Source organism: Mauremys reevesii, linkage group 17 (genome assembly GCF_016161935.1).
Source record: "Mauremys reevesii isolate NIE-2019 linkage group 17, ASM1616193v1, whole genome shotgun sequence".
NCBI classification, from domain to species: domain Eukaryota; kingdom Metazoa; phylum Chordata; order Testudines; family Geoemydidae; genus Mauremys; species Mauremys reevesii.
The window spans coordinates 11,460,697-11,484,595 of record NC_052639.1 but is presented as its reverse complement, the minus strand read 5'-3'; the positions used below and the strand labels follow the sequence as shown (position 1 = coordinate 11,484,595).

General features: G+C 51.3%; 1 non-coding gene across 1 annotated transcript; it reads left to right on the top strand.

Moving 5' to 3' along the window:
- Window positions 1-3,707: 3,707 nt before the first annotated feature.
- TRNAV-AAC lies at window positions 3,708-3,780 on the top strand. The gene has a single exon. It is a non-coding gene; the product is annotated as a tRNA-Val (tRNA).
- Window positions 3,781-23,899: the final 20,119 nt, after the last annotated feature.

Sequence of the window (23,899 nt, the reverse complement as noted above, 5' to 3'; positions counted from 1 at the left end):
AAGCTCTTACCCTCACCCGCCTTGTCTCTCTTGGACTCTGAAAAGTGCTTTCTCCCCACTCTCCTTGGAGAGACGTTAAGTTTCCTTTGGGCAACTATCAGGCTGAAGCAATTGTATTGACTGTGACACTAGAATTGAAGATTTAATATTATAAATGAATGAGTCTAAACCTGAGGTTCTGGTTTTCACATTGGTTTTCTAACTCCGTTCCCAATGCTCTTCTAGAAAGGCCTCCAGGCTGCCTGCCCAGCCCAGCAAAAGTGGCCAGGAGAAAGCCCACACTGCTGCTCTTTCAGGTAGTTGAAGGCTGCTATCAAACCCCCCTCACTCAGTGAGTCCCCAGTCTGTGGCAGTGCATAGGATCCTTCCGTCCTAAGTGCAGGACTCTGCAATTCTCCTTGTTGAACCTCCTCAGATTTCTTTTGGCCCAACCCTCCAATTTGTCTAGGTCACTCTGGACCCAAACCCCGTCCTCCAGCGCTTGGATTCTTTACATGCTTTCACAGAGCAAAGAGCACATGTTCCATGATTTCATAGGGCAGAGTTTTGTGCTATCGGGAGCTTTCCCTGTGTGAACTTGACAGGTGGCTCAACATAGAGACACATTGTGACCCTTCTCAGGGTGCTGAGGACTGTGAGTCTCCTTGTTGCCACCTGCCACAAGGAAGAGGGAGTTTTGCATTTGGCAGCTGGATGTTAGTGACCAAACTCACCAGCCTGCTGGAACTCAAGGACCCTCCTCTGAGCTACAGCACCCACCTTAACCCTTGAGTTCCTTCAATGTGTCCCCCTCTGGGGTCCAGCCTGGATCACCAGATACCCGGTGAAATCCCAGATCCTCTCTTCCCCAAGTATCCCAGGTTACTAGTTTTACTGTGGACCATTGCTACTGTATCTCACACAGCACCTGAGTACAGTTATCAAACAAGCAAAAAATTTATTTAACAACGGATAGAGATTTAAACAAACAAACGTGAGTGATGGAAACCAACTGTTACCAACTAAACAAAGGCAGAAAGTGATAGAATAGAAAGGCCAGCACAAAAAAAACAGAGAGGAACAATAAGATACTAAAAGGACAATGGTTGGAACTCTCCATTTCTCTCAGTCTTTGGATTGATGGGTACTAGAGCTGTAGCAACAGTTGAGGAATCAGGGTAAATTAAATCAAATTAACTTTTCAAGATTAGCCATCATTTCCTGTATGACTAACAAAACACAAAACCAAGACAACTTTCAGTTTTCCAAAATAATTCAGATTATCACACAGTCTCTTACTCTTTAACCAATAACTTCACCTATAATTTCATTTTAATTGGTAACTTTAGCAAAGGGTCATTGTCTTAAATTCTTCAATAAATCTGAGCTACATCCTATCAAACTGAACTAATATCCAATTGGATGACCAAACAGCCTTCAGGAAAGATAGAAACCCACATCACAGAGAGACAATACATGACAAAGAAAGTGTCAAGTGAAATTCCAGAGCAGGTTACATCTGATTATTCAGAATCGGGACAAGAGAGTCTCCCATCACATTCTCCTCTGATCCATTCAAACCTGCTTCACTCATCCCTGTCTCCATAGTCAGTTATGTTATTTACAATTTTTTTAGTATCGTAGCATCCCCATAATGAGGAAAAACAGCCCTCTTGCCAGAAGTGGCTTTACAATAGATGGAACCTGGGATTTAAACTCTAAATGATCACACTGAACAATCTATAGCAACATCATTAACCACAGACACACTCTAGCCATGCTCCAGCCAGTGGGGAAATGAGCAGGAATTCATAATGTCAACTATAAAAATGATACACATCTAGAAATAGCAGAATTATAATCAGCCAATCAGAACCTCTCCATAGACCCCTTACGCTACAACCTTTCTACAATATTGGCTACAAATAGGACAGCGGTCGCAACGGTAATCTATACGGTTACAGATTATGTCAATAATGTCACAGGAGGTGACACGGCATCAGTGAGACTGATACTGGAATAGCCTCCAGTTTTGGTGTCCTCCTTTGAAAAGATGTGAAATTGGAACTGGGGCAGCAAAGAGCCACCAAAGGTTCTGAGGGCTGGAGAAAACTGCCTTCTAGTGAGCTATTGAAAGAGCTCAACCTGTTTAGCTTATCAAAAGAAGATTGAAAGGTGACTTCATTAAAGTGTTGAAGTGCCTTAATGGAGAGAAAAGATTGGGTATTAAAGGGCTCTTGAATCGAGCAGAGAAAGGCCTAACAAGACCCAATGGCTGGAAGGTGAAAAGAGACAAATTCATATTACAACAAAGGCACAAATATTCAACAGCGAGGATGATTCACCACAGGAACAAGCTACCAAGGAAAGTGGTGGATTCTCCATCTCCTGATGTCATTTCATGAAGACAAGATGCCTTTCTATAATGTATTTGCCCCCAAAGTAGCTATTGTGCTATACAGGAGGCCTGTGATACGCAGGGGGTCAGATTAGATGCTCTAATGGTCTCTTCTGGCCATAAAGTCGACTAATTTCTGAAAAACTGAGTGTAGCATTGGGAGCAGCGTCTGCTGTTTCCCTGTCTAGCCGGCTTGCTGCCTAGAACGAACGCTCCTTGAGTTGGGTGATCCACAGGGAGTAGCTCAAACCTGCAAAGTGCCTGGCCAGGGGCAGGACATTAGCCCAGCAAGGGAGGGGGTGTGGCAGTGACATCACAAAGGCCTTTTTGCAGGACCTCAGACTATTGGTCCAAGGCGGTGGGGAGGTGGTGACCTCACAGAGAGATGCTGACATCAGCCAGGCAGGACAGGGGCGAGGGGCCAGGGAAACCTCAGAGACCCCTGTGGCTTTGCTCCAGCAAGTCTCCTTCTCCAGGTCTCCCTTTGAGGACTGAGAGAGTATTCGGGTTCACGGACGTGCGCCAGGAGGAACCTCTTTCGAGTTTCTTCCTTCCTTTTTAGTGATTTTACTAGAAAACAGCCGTTTAGAAGGTAAGAGCCTCCTGGAGGTGTGAAACCTGTTCAGTCTGATCCATCTGGTGACAGTTGAATTCTAGGCATGGAAAACACGAGCTTAAGGAGGCAGAATTTTATTTTGCACCTGGGATTTTGTCTCTTAGAATCACTGGGGACATAAGGGTTTGTCCTTTTTGATTCACCTCTTGCTCCATCCACTGTCTGATCCCTCTTTTCTCTTCGTCTCTTGCTTCCTTTGTCCTTTCTCCTGTTCCCCTCCCAAAATCAGGTTTTTTTCTCCCGCTGATAACAGCTCACGTTAACTGATCACTCTCGTTATACTGTGTATGGCAACACCCATTTTTTTCACGTTCTCTGTGTGTATATATCTCTTCCTACTGAATTTTTAACTGCATGCATCCGATGAAGTGAGTTTTAGCCCACAAAAGCTTATGCTCAAATACATTTGTTAGTCTCTAAGGTGCCACATGTTCTCTTTGTTCTTTTTGCAGATAAATTAATGGAGGTTAAGTCCATCAATGGATATTAGCCAGGATGGGTAAGGAATGGTGTCCCTAGCCTCTGTTTGTCAGAGAGTGGAGATGGATGGCAGGAGAGAGATCACTTGATCATTTCGGTTAGGTTCACTCCTCTTGGGCACCTGGCATTGGTTATTGTTGGCAGATAGGATATGGGGTTGGATGGACCTTTGGTCTGACCCAGTATGGCCATTCTTATGTTCTTATGAAGGGAAGGGCACAGCCCTGTGACAGAGTTTCTGTAGTGTAGTGGTTATCACGTTTGCCTAACACGCAAAAGGTCCCTGGTTCAAAGCCAGGCAGAAACAGGCTTGCTTCCTTTTCTCAGCTCCTAGTGGCCTGTCCCTGCTGTTGTAGGAACAGCAGTGATTTCTATGCTCAAAGGTCTGTTATACTTCCCCTCCCCTCGCTTTTGTCTCCTCTCCCTCTCTGAATGCCTGTGAAGTGGCTTTCCCCTCCCCTCCCTCCTGCAATGCTTGTGGGATGAAGGGGCTGGCTGAAGATCAGAAGAGCTTCCAGGTACCAAGATGTCTGGACTCTCATTAGGCAGCACTCACACACCCAGAGCATGGACCCTGCATGGACACTGGCTGAGGTGGAGTGTGACCCACCGGATGCAGCCAAGTCATCTCTAGTCGCAGGCCATGAGGTTCAGGTCTTTAACAGGGAAGGGGCCCTGTGCTCAGCTGTGCTTTCACAATGCTGCCTAATGAGAGTCCCAGACACCGTGTCTATCGAGGAGCTCTTCTGAGCTTCAACCAGCTGTTCAACCAGCGCAGTCATCCCACAAGCATTGCAGGAGGAGGAGGAGGGGAGGGAAAGCCACTTCACAGGCATTCAGAGAGGAGAGGAGATGGGGTGGGGGGAGTGTAACAGACCTTTTGGGCATACAGGTTATATGGAGCACACAGATCACTGCTGCTCCTACAACAGGGTAAGTTCTCAAGCAGCATGTTTCTTACTTTGCCCATCTGCCAATTTTGATAATTATGGATGGAAATATTTTGCCATTGGGATGTGCGTTTACACAGAAATTGACAATTACCAACAAATATGTAATTCTTCCAGTCCTGCCTAGTCTGCAGTTGATGGGTTTAGAGGGACACATTCACTCTTCCAGGTCCCCATGCCAGGCCTGTGCTCTCAACTTCCCACACTGCTGGGATCCTTCCCTGGTCTCCGCTCAGACCTCTGCCCCCCACCCCCACTTCTGGGATCCCCTCCCCACGCTGTCTAACTCCCCTGCTGGCAGGATCCCTTCCTGTTTCTTTCATTTCCTGTCTCCACTCTGGGCAAAAGCTCTGCACTGTTCCCACACCAGAAGTTGAACCCAGGTCCCATGGATGAAAACCAGGAATCCTGACCACTAGACCATATGGGACTATTGGTGCATCTGATGAAGTGGGGATTCACCCACGAAAGCTCCTGCTCCAATACGTCTGTTAGTCTATAAGGTGCCACAGGACTCTTTGCTGCTGTTATTACTACAACTCTCTAAGCCAACCCCTCGTGAGTGCAGCAGGGACTAGCGTGACCGGATGTCCCAATTTTTGGGCCTTTTTATATAGGCTCCTATTACCCCCACTCCCTGTCCCGATTTTTCACATTTGCTGTCTGGTCACCCTAGCAGGGGTTGCACACAGGGCTGCATTAACCCTTCAGGTGCTGAGGTTTCCCTCACTCCATTCCCAGTGCCTGTGATGAGGAAAGAGACATCAGGGCTCCCAGGTGCTGCACAGACCATGAATGAGATCGGGACCCCATATTGTGCTAGGTGCTGTACACACCCTGGCCAACACTGGGACACCCCGGGGGTTCCCCTCCATTTATCTGAGCCTCTGCTGCCCAACTGCTTCTGACTCCATCTGGATCACCCAGGAGCCTTTCCTTTCCACCTTTCCAAACAGTCCTTCTTTCCCTGCCCCCTAATTCTGCTTTCACACCTGGGCCCATCTCCTCCCTTCGTTCCCTCCACCCCAGGTGATTAGAGATGGAGGCAACTTCAGCCACTGGAGACAGACCCAGCGGCGCTGCAGCCCTCCCGGGGTGTTTGCAGACACAGGAAGGGAGCGGCAGGTGCTGGGAAGAAGGAAACAGGAGAACAAATCCCAGGGGGAGGCAGCTCCTGGGGGCTGGACTCTGGCACAGCCCGGGGGCGGGGCAGCTCCTGGGGGCGGGGCTCTGGCACAGCCCAGGGCGGGGCAGCTCCTGGGGCGGGGCTCTGGCACAGCCCGGGGCAGGGCAGCTCCTGGGGCGGGGCTCTGGCACAGCCCGGGGCGGGGCAGCTCCTGGGGCGGGGCTCTGGCACAGCCCGGGGCGGGGCAGCTCCTGGGGCGGAGCTCTGGCACAGCCCAGGGCGGGGCAGCTCCTGGGGTGGGGCTCTGGCACAGCCCGGGGCGGGGCATCTCCTAGAGGCGGGCTCTGGCACAGTCCGGGCGGGGCAGCTCCTGGAGGCGGGGCTCTGGCACAGCCCGGGGCAGGGCAGCTCCTGGGGCGGGGCTCTGGCACAGCCTGGGGCAGGGCAGCTCCTGGGGCGGGACTCTGGCACAGCCCGGGGTGGGGCAGCTCCTGGGGCGGGGCACGGGCACAGCCAGGGGAGGGGGCAGCTCCTGGGGGCGGGGCTTTAGCTCAGGCCGGTGGCGGGGCAGCTCCTAGGGGCGGGGCTCTGGCACAGTCCGGGGCAGGGCAGCTCCTGGGGCGGGGCTCTGGCACAGCCCAGGGCGGGCAGCTCCTGGGGGCTCTGGCACAGCCCGGGGCGGGGCAGATCCTGGGGGCTCTGGCACAGCCCGGGGCGGGTAGCTCCTGGGGGCGGGCTGTGGCACAGCCCAGGGGCGGGGCAGCTCCTGGGGCGGGGCTCTGGCACAGCCCGGGGCAGGGCATCTCCTGGGGCGGGGCTCTGGCACAGCCCGGGGCGGGGCAGCTCCTGGGGCGGAGCTCTGGCACAGCCCAGGGCAGGGCAGCTCCTGGGGCGGGGCTCTGGCACAGCCCGGGGGCGGGGCATCTCCTGGGGCGGGGCTCTGGCACAGCCCGGGGCGGGGCAGCTCCTGGGGCGGAGCTCTGGCACAGCCCAGGGCGGGGCAGCTCCTGGGGTGGGGCTCTTGCACAGCCCGGGCGGGGCATCTCCTAGGGCAGGGCTCTGGCACAGTCCGGGGCGGGGCAGCTCCTGGAGGCGGGGCTCTGGCACAGCCCGGGGCAGGGCAGCTCCTGGGGCGGGGCTCTGGCACAGCCTGGGGCGGGGCAGCTCCTGGGGCGGGACTCTGGCACAGCCCGGGGCGGGGCAGCTCCTGGGGCGGGGCTCTGGCACAGCCAGGGGATGGGGCAGCTCCTGGGGCGGGGCTTTAGCTCAGGCCGGGGCGGGGCAGCTCCTAGGGCGGGGCTCTGGCACAGTCCGGGGCAGGGCAGCTCCTGGGGCGGGCTCTGGCACAGCCCAGGGCGGGCAGCTCCTGGGGCTCTGGCACAGCCCGGGCGGGGCAGCTCCTGGGGGCCTCTGGCACAGCCCGGGGCAGGGCAGCTCCTGGGGCGGGGTTCTGGCACAGCCCGGGGCGGGGCAGCTCCTGGGGCGGGGCTCTGGCACAGCCCGGGGCGGGGCAGCTCCTGGGGCGGGGCTCTGACACAGTCCGGGGCGGGGCAGCTCCTGGGGCGGGGCTCTGGCACATTGTGACGCAGGAGCCCGGGCTCAGCAGCTGCTCCCTGGTGGCCACGTGCTGCCAGCAGCGCTGGAGCCGCCCGGGCCGGAGCGGAGCCGCTGTTCTCAGCTGCAGCAGGAGCTGCCCCCGGCCCCGCTGGGCTCCAGGTGGGGACAGAGCCTGGGGCCCGGTGCTCCGCGGGGTGCGGCTGGCGGGGCGGGAGGAGAGGCCGGAGCTGCAGGCGGGGAAGGGCGGGGGCAGGCGGGGTTGATCGGTCTCTGGGCACCAGGGAGCCCCGGGGCAGAGTGTGTGTGTGAGTGTCCCGGGCCCAGGCGTGCGCAGGGGGGGAGCCCGGCACCCCAATGCCCTGAGCCCCGGCTGGGGAGGCTGCTCCCCCCCCGTGGGGGCTCCGGGGGGAGGGGGGTGGCTGCGGCGGCTGCAGGCGGGTGCTCGGCCCCCCCGGGAATGACCCGCTGCCGGCAGCTTGTGGAGCCTCCTCCGCTGAGCTTTTCCCCAGGGGCGGCCTGGGCGCAGCTGCGATCAGCTGTTTGCTGGGCAGGCTCCACTCTGCTGCTCCCCCCCCGCTCCTGGGGGAGTGAGTGAGACCCCCCGAAACAGCCCCAGGGGTCGGTGGGGGGGCCCAGCAGCAGCAGACCCCCCCGCCCGCTCCCCTGGGGCTGCCCCGCCCCGCTCGGGCTGGTGTCTCTGCCAGGGCCCCCGTGTGAATCGCTGCTCCCTGCCCGCCAGGCTCGGCTCCGGCCACAACAGCAGCGGGTGCCCCGGGGAGCCCAGTTGGGCTGGGGCAGGGGGAGGGTGGGGGGAGGAGAAGCCCAGACCCCAGCAGGAGCTGCCCTGGGCGGGGGATGGAGTGGGAGAGGAGCCACCCTGGGGCAGGGAGGAGAACCCCGGACCCTGGCAGAAGATGTGGGGCTGAAGTCCCCGGCTCGGGAGCCCCAGCCACCTTAGTGGCAAAAGTTGCAGGGCCCAAGCCCTGACCCCCCTCTGTGTGGAGCTGGCCTGAGCCCCTCTCGCTCCCATCCCCCCTGTGGAGCTGGCTCCCGCTCTCCGGCTGTGCAGAAATTCAGCCCAAATTTCCCCATGTTGGTATCTCCATTCCCCCCCATCACCCAGCCATGGATGGATTTAGCCCAGGAGGCAGGTCAGTGTTGGCCCCATTGGGCAGATGGGATCTAGGGCACAACGAGGTGAAGTGACTTTCCCAAGGCTAAACAGGGAGTCTGTGGCAGAGCAGAGACTCAAACCCAGAACACCTGAGCCTGAGTCCTGTGGCCTAACCACTAGGCAACCTTCCCCCTGAAGGAGAGGGAACCTCCTCTGCCACTTTGAGTGTGTGGGTGGGAGCAGCCACTAGACAGAGCTGCCAGGAGGTGGGGAGGGGGGTTGGATAGTTGGGGGGGGAGGTGATTAGCGGTTGGGGAGGCCTGTGGAGGGGGCGGTCAGGGAACAAGGAGCAGGGGGGTTGGATGGGTTGAGGTTCGGGGTGGGGGTGGAGCGGGGTCAGGGCAGGCAGGCAGCAGAGGGAGTTGGATGGGTCGGGAGTTCTGGGGGGCCTGTAAGGGGCGAGGAGCAGTTGGATGGGGCGTGGGAGTCCCGGGGTCTGTCTGGGGTGGGGTGTGGATAAGGGTCAGGACGACAGGTAGGGTCCTAGGGAGGCAGTTACAGTGGGGGGGGTTCAGGAGGGGGCAGTCAGGGGACAAGGAGCAGGGGGGGTTGGGCGTTCTGAGGGGGGCAGGAAGTGGGAGGCAGTGGATGGGGTGGGGCCAGGGGGGGCTCCCTGGGTGCACACCCTAATGAAATGTGCTGCACACGCCTATGGCCACGGGGAGCCACTTGCATCCTTTCCTGTTTGTGCCATTTCTTTCCGTCTCATAACCTGAGAAGAATTCTCTCTGGTTCTTCCCCTTCTCTCCCCTCCCCACATATGGCTAGAAAATCCAAGGAGATTCCCTCGTTTTCCTAAAATTATTGACTCTCTAGTCTCTTATTTTGCCCTATTTTCTCTGTAATTCTTAAATTCTCCTCAGCTGTGTGATGTGAACCCAGCCTGTTTATCTGCACCAATTTGTCCTTGGATAGGTGGGAATTTGCTGTCCTGGGTCACTCCCCTCAGCGTGGGTGGGGTTAGTAGGTGCTGGCTGGGGGAGCTCGGCCGCGCCTGGGCACGGAGGCAGGAGGGGGGGGCCTCCCGACATCAGCAACCCCCTCCCCTGCACAGCACAGGAGGCTCCTGGGAGCAGCTTGGCCGGGGCAGCTCAAGTGGGGGGGGCAGGGCTGCAGGAAGAGCTGCAGGGGCAGACAGCTGAAGAGAAGTGGGGGGAGGAGGGACAGGACACCCCTGCTGGAGGAACCCCCTCAGCAAGGCCCCCCTGGACCGTCATGTCGTCTGCCCCCCACTGAGTCTGGCCCCGTCCAGCTCTTCACAATGGGAACAGCGCTGGGCTCCCTGCCAGCGAGCTCTCCCTGCACCTGCCAGGGCCTCCATCTCCTGTGCCCGTCTGTGGCTAGTAGGGGGGGGATGGATCTGCTGGGAGAGACAAGGGGCTCTCGCTTCGTCCCCTCCCCCTGGTGTTTCCTGGCTGCTCTGAGTGGTGTGGAGGTGGGACTCTGACTGTGAGCCACCCAGAGCTCCCATTTGATTGGCTCCTCTCCCCCATGAGTGTGGGGCTGTGAGTGGGGCAGCAGGTCCTGAGTGTTGGACTCTTGCTCTTTCAGGGGCCGGTGACCTTCGAGGAGGTGGCTGTGCATTTCACCAGGGGAGGGGCTCTGCTGGACCCCACTCAGAGAGCCCTCTACTGGGATGTCATGCAGGAGAACTATGAGAACGTGACCTCCCTGGGTAAGGAGTTCTGTTACCTTGGTCATTACAAGCTGTGGGGTCTCTAAAGAACCTGAGCAGTAATAACTTTATACCTTTATTCATACAAGTTTTGACAAGTTTCCTTGCCCCCACTTTTTTGCCTCATCTCCCACCCACTAGAATAATTTTTAGACATTTGTCATCAGTCATTTTGAAATTGCATTTAATGTGTCCTTATTGGCTACATTAATAACTGTCGCTTTCATGCCTTTTCCTCATTTTAAGAGGAAAATATACCTCCTGTAGAATTCTAAATTGAGTAAAGAGGTGTGTGACCGATGCGTGGCTTGTGTGACAGTCAGATGAGCTCCTGGTTTGACAGAAGAGTGTATAATGTTGCCATTCATGACCCCATGGGTGAAGGGATAAGAGAGCCATGGGGGAGGAGTAGCTAATTCTGGGGTGCCAGGACATGGGGAGGGCATGTGCAGGGTTAGAGCTAAGAAGCAGCAGGGACGGAGGAGGTTGTGAGAGACGAGGAGGGAACACAAGAAGCTCCCAAGGTGCCGGGAGGTGATGCCGGCTGAGAGTAATGGGAAGAAGGGGAGGGGAGTGTGGAGGAAGGGCACCCAGGAAGTGGGCTGGGTGGGTCAGTGGGAGGGAGGAGAGGTTTGGGGATCTAGAGCGCTGGGGGATCCCAGAGCTTTAACCTCGAATCCCTACCCAAGCCTTGTTGCTTTAGAACCCACACTCCAGTTTTATTTCTGTTCTGTTTCACTTATATACATGTTTTCCCCAAATATTATTATTTTAACTCTTGACCTCCCTCTCCCGCTCATTACCCCCCTCCCCACATAACCTCCCCATCTCTGAGCACAGAGACCCCGGCCACCGACCCTGAGTCCTTGCTGCATCCTCCCTCCCAGAGCAGGGCCCCTACCCAGGCACAAATGGGCACTTTGTTGAGGATGTCACAGGGTGGTGACGTAGCCTGTACAGTTTTTACACCGATAAGATGACGTGTTGGGGGTACAGCTCCCCCTTGTACATGGCTACGCAAAGTTAATGGAGAAGATGAAATCTGGTGAAACACACAGACACTTGATTTCATAGAGGCAGTTATAACTGAAATCATAGGCAGGGATCAATCCACATAACGTACCCGCTGCTGAATCCGCTGGACCGGCGGCCCTCCCGCAGGCAAGTCGCCGAAGGCTGCCTGACTGCCCCCCTCACAGAGACCATCCGGGCGGCCCCCACGGCTTGCCATCCCGGGCACGCGCTTGCCTCTCCTTTTTCACCAGGGTTTGAGGATTGCAGCTTGTCCTCCACTGTGTTCACGTCCAGCTCCTGTGCGTTGCTTTCTCTCCAAGGGCTGTGAGCAGTGTGTGTGAGAGAGAGGTGGGAATTTTGGTGATACTTGTATGATGCCAATACACATCATAGTTTCCCTCTGTGGTTGGTATTGCCATGATTCTAAAAAGCAGGAGACATGAGGTGTTTTGTCACGTAGCTGTTATGGAGTGATATGAATGGGTCATTAAGGACAGGCTGGGACCAACCTACATCAATGGAATACCCAACAGAGACAAGGGAATGATTATCACCTGTCCATGGGAGGATCTCTGTGGGATTCAAGGACGGGCTAGTTTGCTGTGAGCTGTGATGAGAAGCTGACCTTGATTAGCTCTCATCCGCCAGTAGGCAGTAAACAGAATAATAAATCAAAAGGTTGCATGGAATGGCAATTATCCAAGGAAGTTTCAGCTGTGCTTGTGTGTATTTTATTAACCAATTAGCAACTGCTTGATTGCTTGATATAATTGTATATAAGAGCATGCTGGAAATGAATAAAGTACTCTCTGCTTATGATCACATGGGTTGTCAGACTCTGTCCATGCTCTCCTGCGACGCAACAAATGGTGACCCCACGTGATTGAATGAGGATAGTGTTGGTGGCCTGAACTGAAAAGAAGAAAAGTAGGCGCACCTGAGTCTCAGTGTTGTGCGGCTAGGAGCCGCAGGGCGTCCGAAAAGAAGGCGCACCTGAGCTCAGTGTCGGCGGCGGCGCAGGGCGTCCGGAAGAAGGCGCACCTGAGCTCAGTGTCGAGCGGCGGCCGCAGGCCGCCCGAAAAGAGGGGCGCACCTGAGCTCAGTGTCGAGCGGCGGCCGCAGGGCGTCCGAAAGAAGGGCGCACCTGAGCTCAGTGTCGGCGGCGGCGCGTCGAAGGAAGCGCACCTGAGCTCAGTGTCGGCGGCCGCAGGGCGTCCGAAAAGAGGGCGCACCTGAGCTCAGTGTCGGCGGCGGCGCAGGGCGTCTGAAAAGAAGGGCGCACCTGAGCTCAGTGTCGAGCGGCGGCGCAGGGCGTCCGAAAAGAAGGGCGCACCTGAGCTCAGTGTCGGCGGCGCCAGGGCGTCCGGAAAGAGGGGCGCACCTGAGCTCAGTGTCGAGCGGCGGCCGCAGGGCGTCCGAAAGAAGGGCGCACCTGAGCTCAGTGTCGGCGGCCGCAGGGCGTCCGAAAGAAGGGCACCTGAGCTCAGTGTCGGCGGCCGCAGGGCGTCCGGAAAGGAAGCGCACCTGAGCTCAGTGTCGAGCGGCGGCGCAGGGCGTCTGAAAAGAAGGGCGCCTGAGCTCACCTGAGCTCAGTGTCGGCGGCGTCCGGAAAGGAAGGCGCACCTGAGTTCAGTGTTGAGCGGCTAGGAGCCGCAGGACGCCCGGAAAGAGGGGCGCACCTGAGCTCAGTGTCGAGTGCCAAGCCGCAGGGCGTCTGAAAGGGAGGCACCCCAGCCCAGAGGTGAGCAGCTACCATGGGAACCGCTGTATCAGCGGAAGAAAGGACGGTGCATGGATATCTGATGCGCATCGCGGAGCGGCAGGGAGAGAAGCTCCCCTCTGATACGTTATCCCATCTGCTGCGGTGGGGATGGAGAAGGGACTTTCTGTTCAATCAAGTACAATATTTGATAAAACTGTTTGGGAGCGACTAGGCTCTGAGCTTTGGAAGTCGGTGGCTCAGGGCGATAAGGAGGCCTTCTCCCTGAGTCCAGTATGGCATAAGGCGAAGGAGATAGTAGAAACTCGCGCGCCGAGGCAGAAGTGCAGGCGGCCCTTTCTGAGCTCTGCCGCCCAACGCCCGGAATGCCTTCTGTGTTGCCGTTGGAGACCCCTTCCCTATGGATGCAATGCAGAGTGGGGTAACTGAGACACCTGTGAAGACAGAGGTAGAAGATACTGTGTTTACCTTGGAATCAGAGCACACTGAAGCGGTTGCAGCTGAGGCCCCCATGCAGAATGATGTAGGAGATGAGCCATCTAACCTAGTATCAGAATGCCCAGGGGCAGTTGTAAATGGGGCCCCTCTACAGAGCGACATATGTCCTCAAGAACTGCCTGTGTGTGGAAAGGAGACGAAGAGGAGCCTATGGAAGCAAAACAAACATTTCTACTGACTGCGACAAGTTCAAATGACAATCAGCAAGAGATTTTAGCTGTGCAGCTGGCAGATACTGGCTCACCCATTTTTAGTATTGAAAGCTCTGAGGCTCAAAAAGCATTTGTGCCTGTCACAGCTGCAGCGATTGAATTATTGCAGGAACTGTAACGCCTATGGGAACCTCAGCTGACACTTTGAAGCCTTTAGAAGCAGTGCCTGAAAAATTATTTCCTGAACTAGTCCAAGATATTACCACTGCTCATTTGGGATTTGAGGCTGCACATAGTAGGAGTGAAGAACCTGCAATTGTGTCAGTATCAGAGATGTCTGCTGCAATGGTGGATGGAATGACTGAAAGAGCAACAAGATGTACACAACCTGGGCCCCTGCAGGATAGTTGCTTGTTTGCTATGCTAGGATTTTTCTGTTTGATCCTCCTGAATGATTTATTAATTGAGATAAAATTTTGCTTTGCCTGGACCCATGATTCTTACTGCAAAGACCCTTCACATCAGGAGAATTTTCCTACTGATGATTGGCTTATTTAATTTTTTTTTAGCTCCATTGTGTTATTGGAATTTTTTTTTGTGTGTGTTTTGATAATTTCCCCCGTAAAAGTTGAACCATGACGGTGGTGGAAAAGAAGAAAAACACTTATGTTGTTGATATTGCCAAAGTCCAGAAATTCCTGACTAAAAAGACATTGAGAACTGACCCTGGTGAAGAAACAAAGAATTGTACACTGGCAGGAAGAAATTTGGGACTCCTGCTGAGAAATGTGATGTTAATTGGATTTTGGGATTTATTTTACAGGCTGCGCCCTGTGTTTTGGATAAATTTTTTAGCATATATTGCCCTCCCTAATTGGATTGTACTGATATTACCCCCCCCCCATTACTAACCCCAGTTTTTTAGAGTTTAATTGTTTTTTGTTTTTAAAGTTTGAGAAAACTCAGCCAAAAGGTTTGTTGAGTATTCTCAAGGGGGGAGTTGTGGGTTATTTAGGCATAAATTTAGGTAATTTGGGAGGATGGCTTTGAATTTATGTGATCCAAAGCATCTTTATATAAAGTGCTTTTGTTAGCCTTATTAGATTTTTGTAGATTTTGTGTTATGTGCTGATTATTGGTTGTTGTAGACTGCTTGATACTAGATGTAGCCTATATTTAAAATAGGCTGAATGCAGATGTTGTAATTAAAGTTATATGCATGAGAATGTAGCCCCCATGGTGGGAAAGTACAGATAATTGCTCGCAGTAGAGACTAGAAGGGTGGGGGCTAGTTAAGAAGTACACCCTCCTAGTGGAATAAGTTGGTGTTCATGTAAGGAACGGTTTAGTTAGAGGAAAAAAGGATCGGGCCCAAGCAGGCAGGCAACAGATAGGGACCTTGGAGAGGAAAAAAGGATCGGGCCCAAGCGGGCAGGCTACAGATAAAGGCTTGGAATGCAGCTTGGGATTTTTTGAGGGTGTAGTGGATAGGAAAGGGATTTAAGTTTAAGCTTGGGATTTCAATTTCAGGAGGATGTTTGGAATGGTGTTTTGAGTTAATTAGTGGCTGTTGGAAAATAAGCTAGTGATTTTTTAGAGAAGTGAGAAGTTAATTTTGTGGTTGCTAGAGGGAATAGCAGCTGAATTTTGTAAAGATGCTAGAGAAAAGTTTTTGATGTTTTTGTAAATGAATTTAGGCAAAGAAATTAGTTTACAATTGTTTGGCTATGAATAATTTTGTTGCATTAGCGGCAGAATGTATATAGTGCTATGTATTTGAGCTTGTAGTAGGTTTTATAGGCATGTATGTGGTAAGCAATTTTGAGCTGTGCCTAGCTTTGTATTTAGAAGCACGCTGGGAAGCCATTGCATATGTAAATGCTTTTATTGATGTATGCTTGATTTATAGAGGTATTTGTATGCTTTTAGTAATAATTGATTGCCCAGTAGGAGTAGACCTGTTTTTTGTTTTTTAGATATTAAAGAAAATTGATGTTAGCTGCATAGCATTTGATATACCATGCATTTATTTATAGAGTCAAATTTATGTTATGTGTTTTATGTTTCGTTTTGTGGTGTTTGTTTGTTTGTTTTCTGGCCAGAATTGTTTTTTGCGTTTTATGTGGTTTATGTTGTGTTTTGTTGTTTTTTTAGGACCCCCCGCTCCCTCAGTGACAGTTTGATCGCCTGACATCTGAGGGATGATTTGGTAATAGAAGTTTGCCACAAGTTGGTGTGCTATAGAGAAGGGGGGAATCCTGCAGAATTTATACCATTTATTTGTTTTACCCTTGTTGGTTTATGTTTGTTTTGTTTGGTGTTGGTGGTGTTATATGTTGAGAATTGCATGGTTATAGGTGAGTTTTGTAGCATGAGATATATTATTTTTTTTTGTTTTGTTTTGCATGTCTTTTGCTATAAAGTTTGGAGTAGTTTTTTGGATGTTTTTAATTTTTTTTTGTGTGTTTAAGAATAGGGGGGAGATGTTCGGTTGCATCTTCCCTATGCTGCCTTGGTGGAAAATTACAGCAGCGTGGTTACAAGAATAGAGGGATGAGATAAAGTTGTTATGAGAAAGTAGGGAATGCCAGGTGGCCTAGCTGAGATTGTTTTCAAGGTCCCAGGTGGATTCCGAAGTGGGTCCGGCCTTGGCTGATTTTGGCGCAGAGTGCCATAAATACAACGGCCTTCTGCCTGCTGCCCCATGTTGCTGCAGTGGAAGCCCTTATTTGGAAACCTGTTTTGTGGGTGTTTGCACCTTGGTGGAACCCTCCTGGTCCCTTGGGCCACTTGCATTACCTGGAGGAGGGATGTAATAGGTGAGAGCAGGGCACTGCGGAAGATATTGTTACGGTTTAGTTAGGCAGCTGGTGTTCAGATTTGTTTTTTAGTTTTGCTTTGTAATAGATTGAAGTAATGTGATGCTATGAACTGGGAATGTTTTGCTATGCCTTCCTTTTTTTTATTTTGAGGAAAGGGGAAGTGTGGATTCAAGGACGGGCTAGTTTGCTGTGAGCTGTGATGAGAAGCTGACCTTGATTAGCTCTCATCCGCCAGTAGGCAGTAAACAGAATAATAAATCAAAAGGTTGCATGGAATGGCAATTATCCAAGGAAGTTTCAGCTGTGCTTGTGTGTATCTTATTAACCAATTAGCAACTGCTTGATTGCTTGATATAATTGTATATAAGAGCATGCTGGAAATGAATAAAGTACTCTCTGCTTATGATCACATGGGTTGTCAGACTCTGTCCATGCTCTCCTGCGACGCAACAGATCTCCGCTTGGCTGAGTGAAGCATACATGGACTCGTTACATTTTTGGGAGCAGGAATAACTGGGCTCATAGAAGTCACACTGGGAGCTCTACTGGAGCAAAGACAAATGGACAGGTGCAGTTAAAGGAAACCAAAGCGTTTTCTACAGCAGCTTGGCTCAAGGGCATTGGCCAATATGGACTGTATTGTCGTCTTCGCTTCCTGTGCTAATCTAAGGACTTTCCAGTGCTGTGTTTCGGTTCATTAATGAATCCTGCTATGTTTTAACAGTCTGCCCAGTGCCACAGCAAAACTTGCTCTGTGCATTGACTGAGGAACAGTCTCTGAAGAGGAGTGTCGTTCAGCTGGACCTGCTGGCAGAGCTCACAGGTTGAAGTAAGAGTGTTGAAGCCAGAGGCTTCCCAAGCACTGTTTAAAAGCCCAGGCATTGCACAGATCCCATGGATCCATGACAGTGCCAGTGTGCCTAACGGGGAAAGGATATAAAACAAGACAAGGATCTAAATGCATATTTTGCATGGTCCCCTCATCAGTGCTCATGGGAATCCCTGATCATTTCCAAAGTGTATTAAAATCTTCCTTAAAAGCTTACCTCTTAGTTATCAGGTCATGTCAGTTATGTTAGAGGCCTCCGCTTCCTGGTTCTTGTCACGCAGACAGCAAGCAGCAAAAGACCAGAAGTCTGAAGCGCAGACAATGCCACGTTTATTGGGGTTAGTTTCTAAGCAAGCATATTACACTGATAAGGGGAGGGATAGCTCAGTGGTTTGAGCATTGGCCTGCTAAACCCAGGGTTGTGAGTTCAATCCTTAAGGAGGCCACTTAGGGATCTGGGGCAAAAATTGGTCCTGCTAGTGAAGGCAGGGGGCTGGACTCAAGGACCTTTCAAGGTCCCTTCCAGTTCTAGGAGATTGGTATATCTCCAATTATTACCTATTATTATTACCTATATTCCGAAGTCCTTCACACCAGTCGGGCTTATCTCTGTATGCCCATAGAGTCTGTTCCCCAGTGTTTCCTTCCCAGCTCTGATGCCACAGAGCCTTGCCTGTGTTCCTGTTCCACGTTCCCCCCGTTAACAAACATGATTCCAATTTCCCTTCCCCCTCCTGTTTATAGAGTAATATTCTCACCTATACCTTAACCAATCATTGTACTGAAATTTAATGAACCAATTCTAACAGATTGTAACATAATTCTCTAACCAATTATATCCCACTACCCTAATTAACTTACGCCTAGCAAAACTCATTATACAGCAGAGAGAAGCAATTAGAGAACCAGCCAGATTAACAATAGAAAATTGTGGGACATAAAGAAAAAGCAATACAGAAAAGAGTTTCACAACCGCAACCATTGAGAAGTGATTTCTTGCCAGACAGAATGCTGTCAAACTAAGTTTTCTTTAACCATCTTAAGATCTGTTTCTTTATATGGTGGTGATGGGCACTATCAGGACAGGATCGACTTCCTAACAGCCCAATAGCACCTTATTTCAGTGTGACTGGTTTGTGATGTGAGGATGTGACCCTTCGCTTCCCAAGACCCTTATGGCTGCCCTTGCTGCTTAGCCAAAGGCCTTAGCCTAAGAACAAGACCTCAGACTATCCTAGTGAGAGACGGCCCATACACAGGCAGACAGTGATTTTGATTCTTTGTTTTATACCCTGTAACTAGCTAAGTGATAAAAATACACCTAAGTTCTTAAAGTCTAGGCTTTACAGACAGACCTGAATATCTCTATTCTAACAGTGGGTTCTACCCTTTCCCCCATTCTGTCTGTCTTGTCTATTCAGATTGTAAATTCTTCAGGGCATGGGCCATCTACTATTCTCTGTTTGTACTTGGCCGAGCACAATGGGGACTCACTGTTAGTTCGTTCTTAGGCACTAAGGTAATGAATATGATTAACAACTCTCCTGCCACTTTGAGCCAAGGAAGCTGGCCTTGGGATGTTACTGCTTAAAAATGAGCTGGGGGTAAAACCATGGACTATTCCTTGTGACAAGTATCCCACAAATTCCACTCACCTCCCTTGTTTTCTTTGCCTGGAGTAGGGCTTCCAGATTCCACACCTGATGTGATCTCGCAGCTGGAACGAGAGGAAAAGCTGTGGATCCCAGATCTCCAGGGCTCTGAGAAAGAAGTCCTCCCGAGAGCTGCCTGCACGGGTAAGGAATTGGTTAAATCAGCTCAATAACTGTCTGTGATTTCAGGAAACATTTGGGATGCCCTACAAAGACCCTATGAGCTCTCCAAATTCAGGATTGTTCCCTGCAGGTGTGGAATCATTAGGCAGATGTGACTCATGGCTTCCCACCTATGCTCTGACAAGTGGCAGCAGGTCCCTGCCCAATGTAGCTTTCCCAGAGTGTTCTGGTGAAAATCAGCACCTGATAGGTTTGATCTCTCCCACACATATTTTGGTTTGTTCATCCCTTTTACCATTCCTCTCTCTGAGATTTCCTTTCTCTCCGGTGCAGGGAGTGACCTATATCTGGATTCGCTCAGTCTCCCATCAGGTGATGGGATGGTGAGTGAAAATAAGGACCAGAAACCCCAGCAGGAAGATGCTGAGCAAGTAGAAACACATGGAACGTTATCAGGAAGACCCAAAGGAACGTTTCCGGGAGTTGTGCACTCCCAGAAAAAGAAACAGCCTGTGAGACTCAGCAGAGGTCAGAAGAAAACTTAAGTAGCCTCTCAGACCTTATTCCACACGAGAGAATCAACTTGGAACAGACACGCTACACATGCCATGATTGTGGGAAAAGCTTCAATGGGAGCTCAAACCTTGTCACTCATCAGAGAATGCACAGAGGAGAGAGACCCTACATGTGCTCCGAGTGCGGGAAAAGCTTTAGTCGGCAGTCACCCCTTATCACACATCTTAGAATCCCCACAGGAGAGATGCCCTACACATGCTTTGAGTGCGGGAAACACTTCACTGATAGTTCAGCCTCATCTCACATCAGAGAATCCACACACAGGAGATGCCCTACATGTGCTCTGAGTGTGGGAAACGCTTCAATTGGAGCTCACACCTTATCACACATAGGAGAATCCACACAGGACAGAAACCCTACACGTGCTCTGAGTGCGGGAAAAGCGTCAGTTGGAGCTCACACCTTATCAGGCATCAGAAAATCCACGTAAGAGAGAACTGTAATAAATGCCTTGCTGAGCAAAGATTTTGTTTTTGTTTTTTAAATCACATTTGCTAATTCCCACATAGTGATCTGTGCACCATCTTCACCGTAGTAGCTCAGCTCCCCCAGATGAGTTGCCTGCTTCTGCCTTTTCCAGCTCACCCGTCTTTGGGGTCAGTCCTGTGATCTTTTCTATTGAGCCGTAGGAGTGTATGTCATAGAACCATAGAATATCAGGGTTGGAAGGGACCTCAGGAGGTATCTAGTCCATTCCCCTGCTCAAAGCAGCACCAACCCCAACTAAATCATCCCAGCCAGGGCTTTGTCAAGCCAGGCCTTAAAAATCTCTCAGGATGGAGATTCCACCACCTCCCTAAGTAACCCATTCCAGTGCTTTATCACCACCTTAGCAAAATTAATTTCCTAATATCCAACCTAGATGGCTCCCACTGCAACTTGAGACCATTGCTCCTTGTTCTGTCATCTGCTCCCACTGAGAACAGCCAAACTCCATCAGCTCCAGGTGGGAGAGAGGTTTGATTCCCAACAAGCTACACTGAGGCAAAACTACCTGTGCCTGACATCCACTAGGGCTGCACATGGCGTTGGCTGCTCGAGTTAGTGATCTTGGGGTAAAAAGACAATTACAGTTGTAGAGCAGATGCAGCCCAGGTGCAGGGGTTGGCATTAGCTTCCCCCTTGACCTGACCTAAACTCCATCACTTTCCTAGTCTAAACAAACCCTGAGCATCACGGTTATACTGTTCCCCAGTACACAGCAATTGTTAGTCATCGAGTTCTCCTTTGGGAACAAATTGTTTCATTCTCAGTTGCTCTGATGTTGCTTCACGTTGTGCTGAAGAGCAGATATTTTTCCTACCATTTTCCTCACTTAAAATATATTGAACTATAACAAAGAGCAGGAACAGGGCAGGGCTAGGGGAAAACATCATTTCACCCTCTGTAACAACAGAAGAAGACAGTGTAAGTCAGAGGATTCCCTTATTCCCATCACCATCCCAATCCCCTGTTGTTCAATTGGTTAGGTCAGTATTTTTCTAAGGGGCTAGGAAGATTTATACCCTAGTAAATGAATTGTACATAAGAAAAGTACCCATGCATTGGGCTCCCAAAGCCGTTGTGGCCCAGGCGCTGCAGGTGGTCGCTCCTGAAGATATCTCCTTCCTAATCAGCTGCATGTTGCCTATTGTTTGGGAAATGCAATCCCTAGCTAGGTAGAGATGGGAAAAATGGAAGTGACACTTCTGTTCAGCTCACCCATGGGAGATGCTGCAAATGTGTAGAAAATGAAATCCGTGTTGAATGTGATATAGCTGCAAAAGATACCTATGTTTAATAGAGACCTGACATTTGGTGTCTTACAGGGACTCTAAGCCGCACCTGAATTTAGTCCCTAATTTAAATCTGTGCCACCAGATTAAAGAAATAAAAGGGCATAGTTGAGGAGTTGTGCCTCACTGTCGCTACTGATCTGTTGTGTGGTTGGTGAAGAATTCTACACCAGAGAAGTGTCAAATTACTCCAAGGAAGGTCAAAGATTTGACAAGAGCTCAGGTAGAAATTGCAGGTACTAGTGGTTGATTTTCACCCCTGAGATGGAAGCTATGGTGACCTGTGGCCCAGGTAAATTATTTTAGAACCCGGCTCCTAGTTAAGTGACATTGGTCACCCTCCTGAAGGACGCCATGATTAAATTGGGAACAACTGTCTTTTACCATTTGGATCCAAAGTTAGATGAAGCACAGAGAGAAAAACAGCTGATTCCTTCACCTCTCTGCCTCCTGCTTCTTTGAAAGGTTAGAAAGTGTGAAAATAGAGCACAGGTGGTTCTAATTCCTCAGCATCTTCCTGCTGGGGTTTCTCCTCATTCTCACTCACGGTCCCATCACCTGATGGGAGACAGAGAGAATGAGACATAGGTCACTCCCTGCTCCTGAGAGAGAGGAAATCTATGCCATTACCTGGTTCCTAAACTGCAGCTACAGTTCCTACTCTGGGTGAATCCAAAGCCCGAGAGGTGCAGAGATCCAACCCCTTATTATCTTAGAAACTCTTTGTTCCCTTTTCTATTTTTTGTCTTTCTTTTATGAACTTGGAGACCTCCCAGCCTTTCTATTAGATTGGAGTGTAACGATGTCGCTCAGTGGGTGTCAGTGTGTGAACACCTCTGAAATCTACAACGGGAAGATGTTAGGAAGAATAGTTCCCAAATCTTAATAGCCTTAAAACCCTGCCCTATAGAATCACTGAACGAATGCTCCTCACCTGCGCAAGCAGTGGAAGGACTTGAGCGGTCAGATACGTATTGTTCAGCGAGAGCTGTTTGAACTTTTTACTAATGTCTCTAAGGTCTGTATGTGTTCTGGGCCGAGAGGGCGAGGAGAAGTATTAGCTACAGAATAGTGAAATCTAAGGAGAAAACTGTAATTAGCTTTGAGGTTGTGGGCTAAATGTCAGCAATGATTTGGTTTCAGCATTGAAATATTCAGCTGGGTAAATCTGGGTTGCACTGCCTGGGTCAAAATCTCTGATTGGGGTTTTGGCATCACTAAATGTGCACCTGCCTTCTTGGGTTGCTCTTTTAGGATTTATAGGGGTTGGTTTTTCTACTGTATTAATCTGATGGTTGGACTAAATTGACGACTTGATTCCAGCGCAATATCCTTGTTAACTCATTGATTTCCTGATTTGACCTGAACTTTATCACTGTGTTGTTTAACCCTTAGCTGAGTGGTGTCTATAGTCATTTAGCCTTAGTGACGTGCTGCTTTCCCACTTATTTCTCCTTATCCCCTTTCAGTCTCTCCTCTTTCCCTTTCTTCCTCCTCCTCCTCCACCCTCTGGCAGGAGATGTGGTCACTTCCCTGCTCCCAGGGCGCTCACTCTCCCGTAGCTGGATTGGCCCCTGTGAGCGCTAATAGGAGCGAGAGTCTGGGTGCGGGTCAGTCCCTGCAGCGGCTCTGGGACACACAGGGGCAGGAGGAGGAGCAGAGATGGGGCTAGTTCCCACCTCAGACAGTCCCTGGCCCGGTGAGTGCGGCAGCTGCAGCCTGGGTTGGGCTTGAAGGAGCCAGGAAGGGGCTGGAGCAGTGGGGGGCTGGTAGGAAGGAAGCAGGAAAAACAAGGAAAAGAGCCGTGGGGCAGCTCCTGGTGGCCGGGCTTTGTAAGGTACCAGACACTGCTGGTGCGTGCTGCTGCCTCCAGTGTGCGCTGGGAGCCGGGGCTGAGCTCCGGGCTGCTGCTGCGGTGCCAGAGGGGCTGCTCCAGGGACAGACGTTCACTGAAGCACTTTCTGTGCCCATCCGAGGTGGGGACTTTCTCCAGCTGGACCCAGTCCCAGGCTCTGCTGGCCAGGGGCTGCAGGCACCAGGGGCCAGAAGGACCCCAGGGGCAGCCCTGGGTGGGCAGAAGAGACTCCACACACAGGTCCCAGAAGCTGAGGGTCTCGCAGCCCCTGGGGATCTGCTCTTGGGTGGGATCTGGACAGCAATGGAGCCCCTGCCTCATGCTGCCTCAGGTGTAGTGTGAGAAACTGCTGTGTGTAGGAATTTGCTACTTAGGGTGCATTGAGCATGCTCAGTAAATCTGCTGAAGCCACTTCCCTTCACCCTGCCCTTTCTCAGAATCATTCTGCAGATTGCTATTTACAGGGTGTCATAAACGTATAGCTACAGGTAGCATTAAATACCCTGTAAAGGGTTAAAAAGCTCAGATAACCTGGTTGGCACATGACCAAAAGGACCAATAAGGGAAGAAAATACTTTCAAATCTGTGGGGAAGGTTTTGTTTTCATGTTCCTTTGTTCTCTCTGGGTCAGCGAGGAACCAGGGCATGGAAAATACATCTTCCCTAAGCACATGGCATAGAAAAACCTTAGAGTTCTGTCCATAGGCAGGTCCTTCCATAGCTTGCTGAGTCACAAGGTGTATCTGCCTTCTCTCAGTGGGTCGACTGTAGAGCTGATGGTCCGTAATGGGCCATCAAGCAGGCTAGGCAGAACTGACACCAACTTGTCTGGCTGGGGTGTTCCTGGAAGCAGAGCACAAGTTTGAAATACGGGCAGCATAGAGCCAATATTCATAACATCAACTACAAAAATGATACACATCTAGAG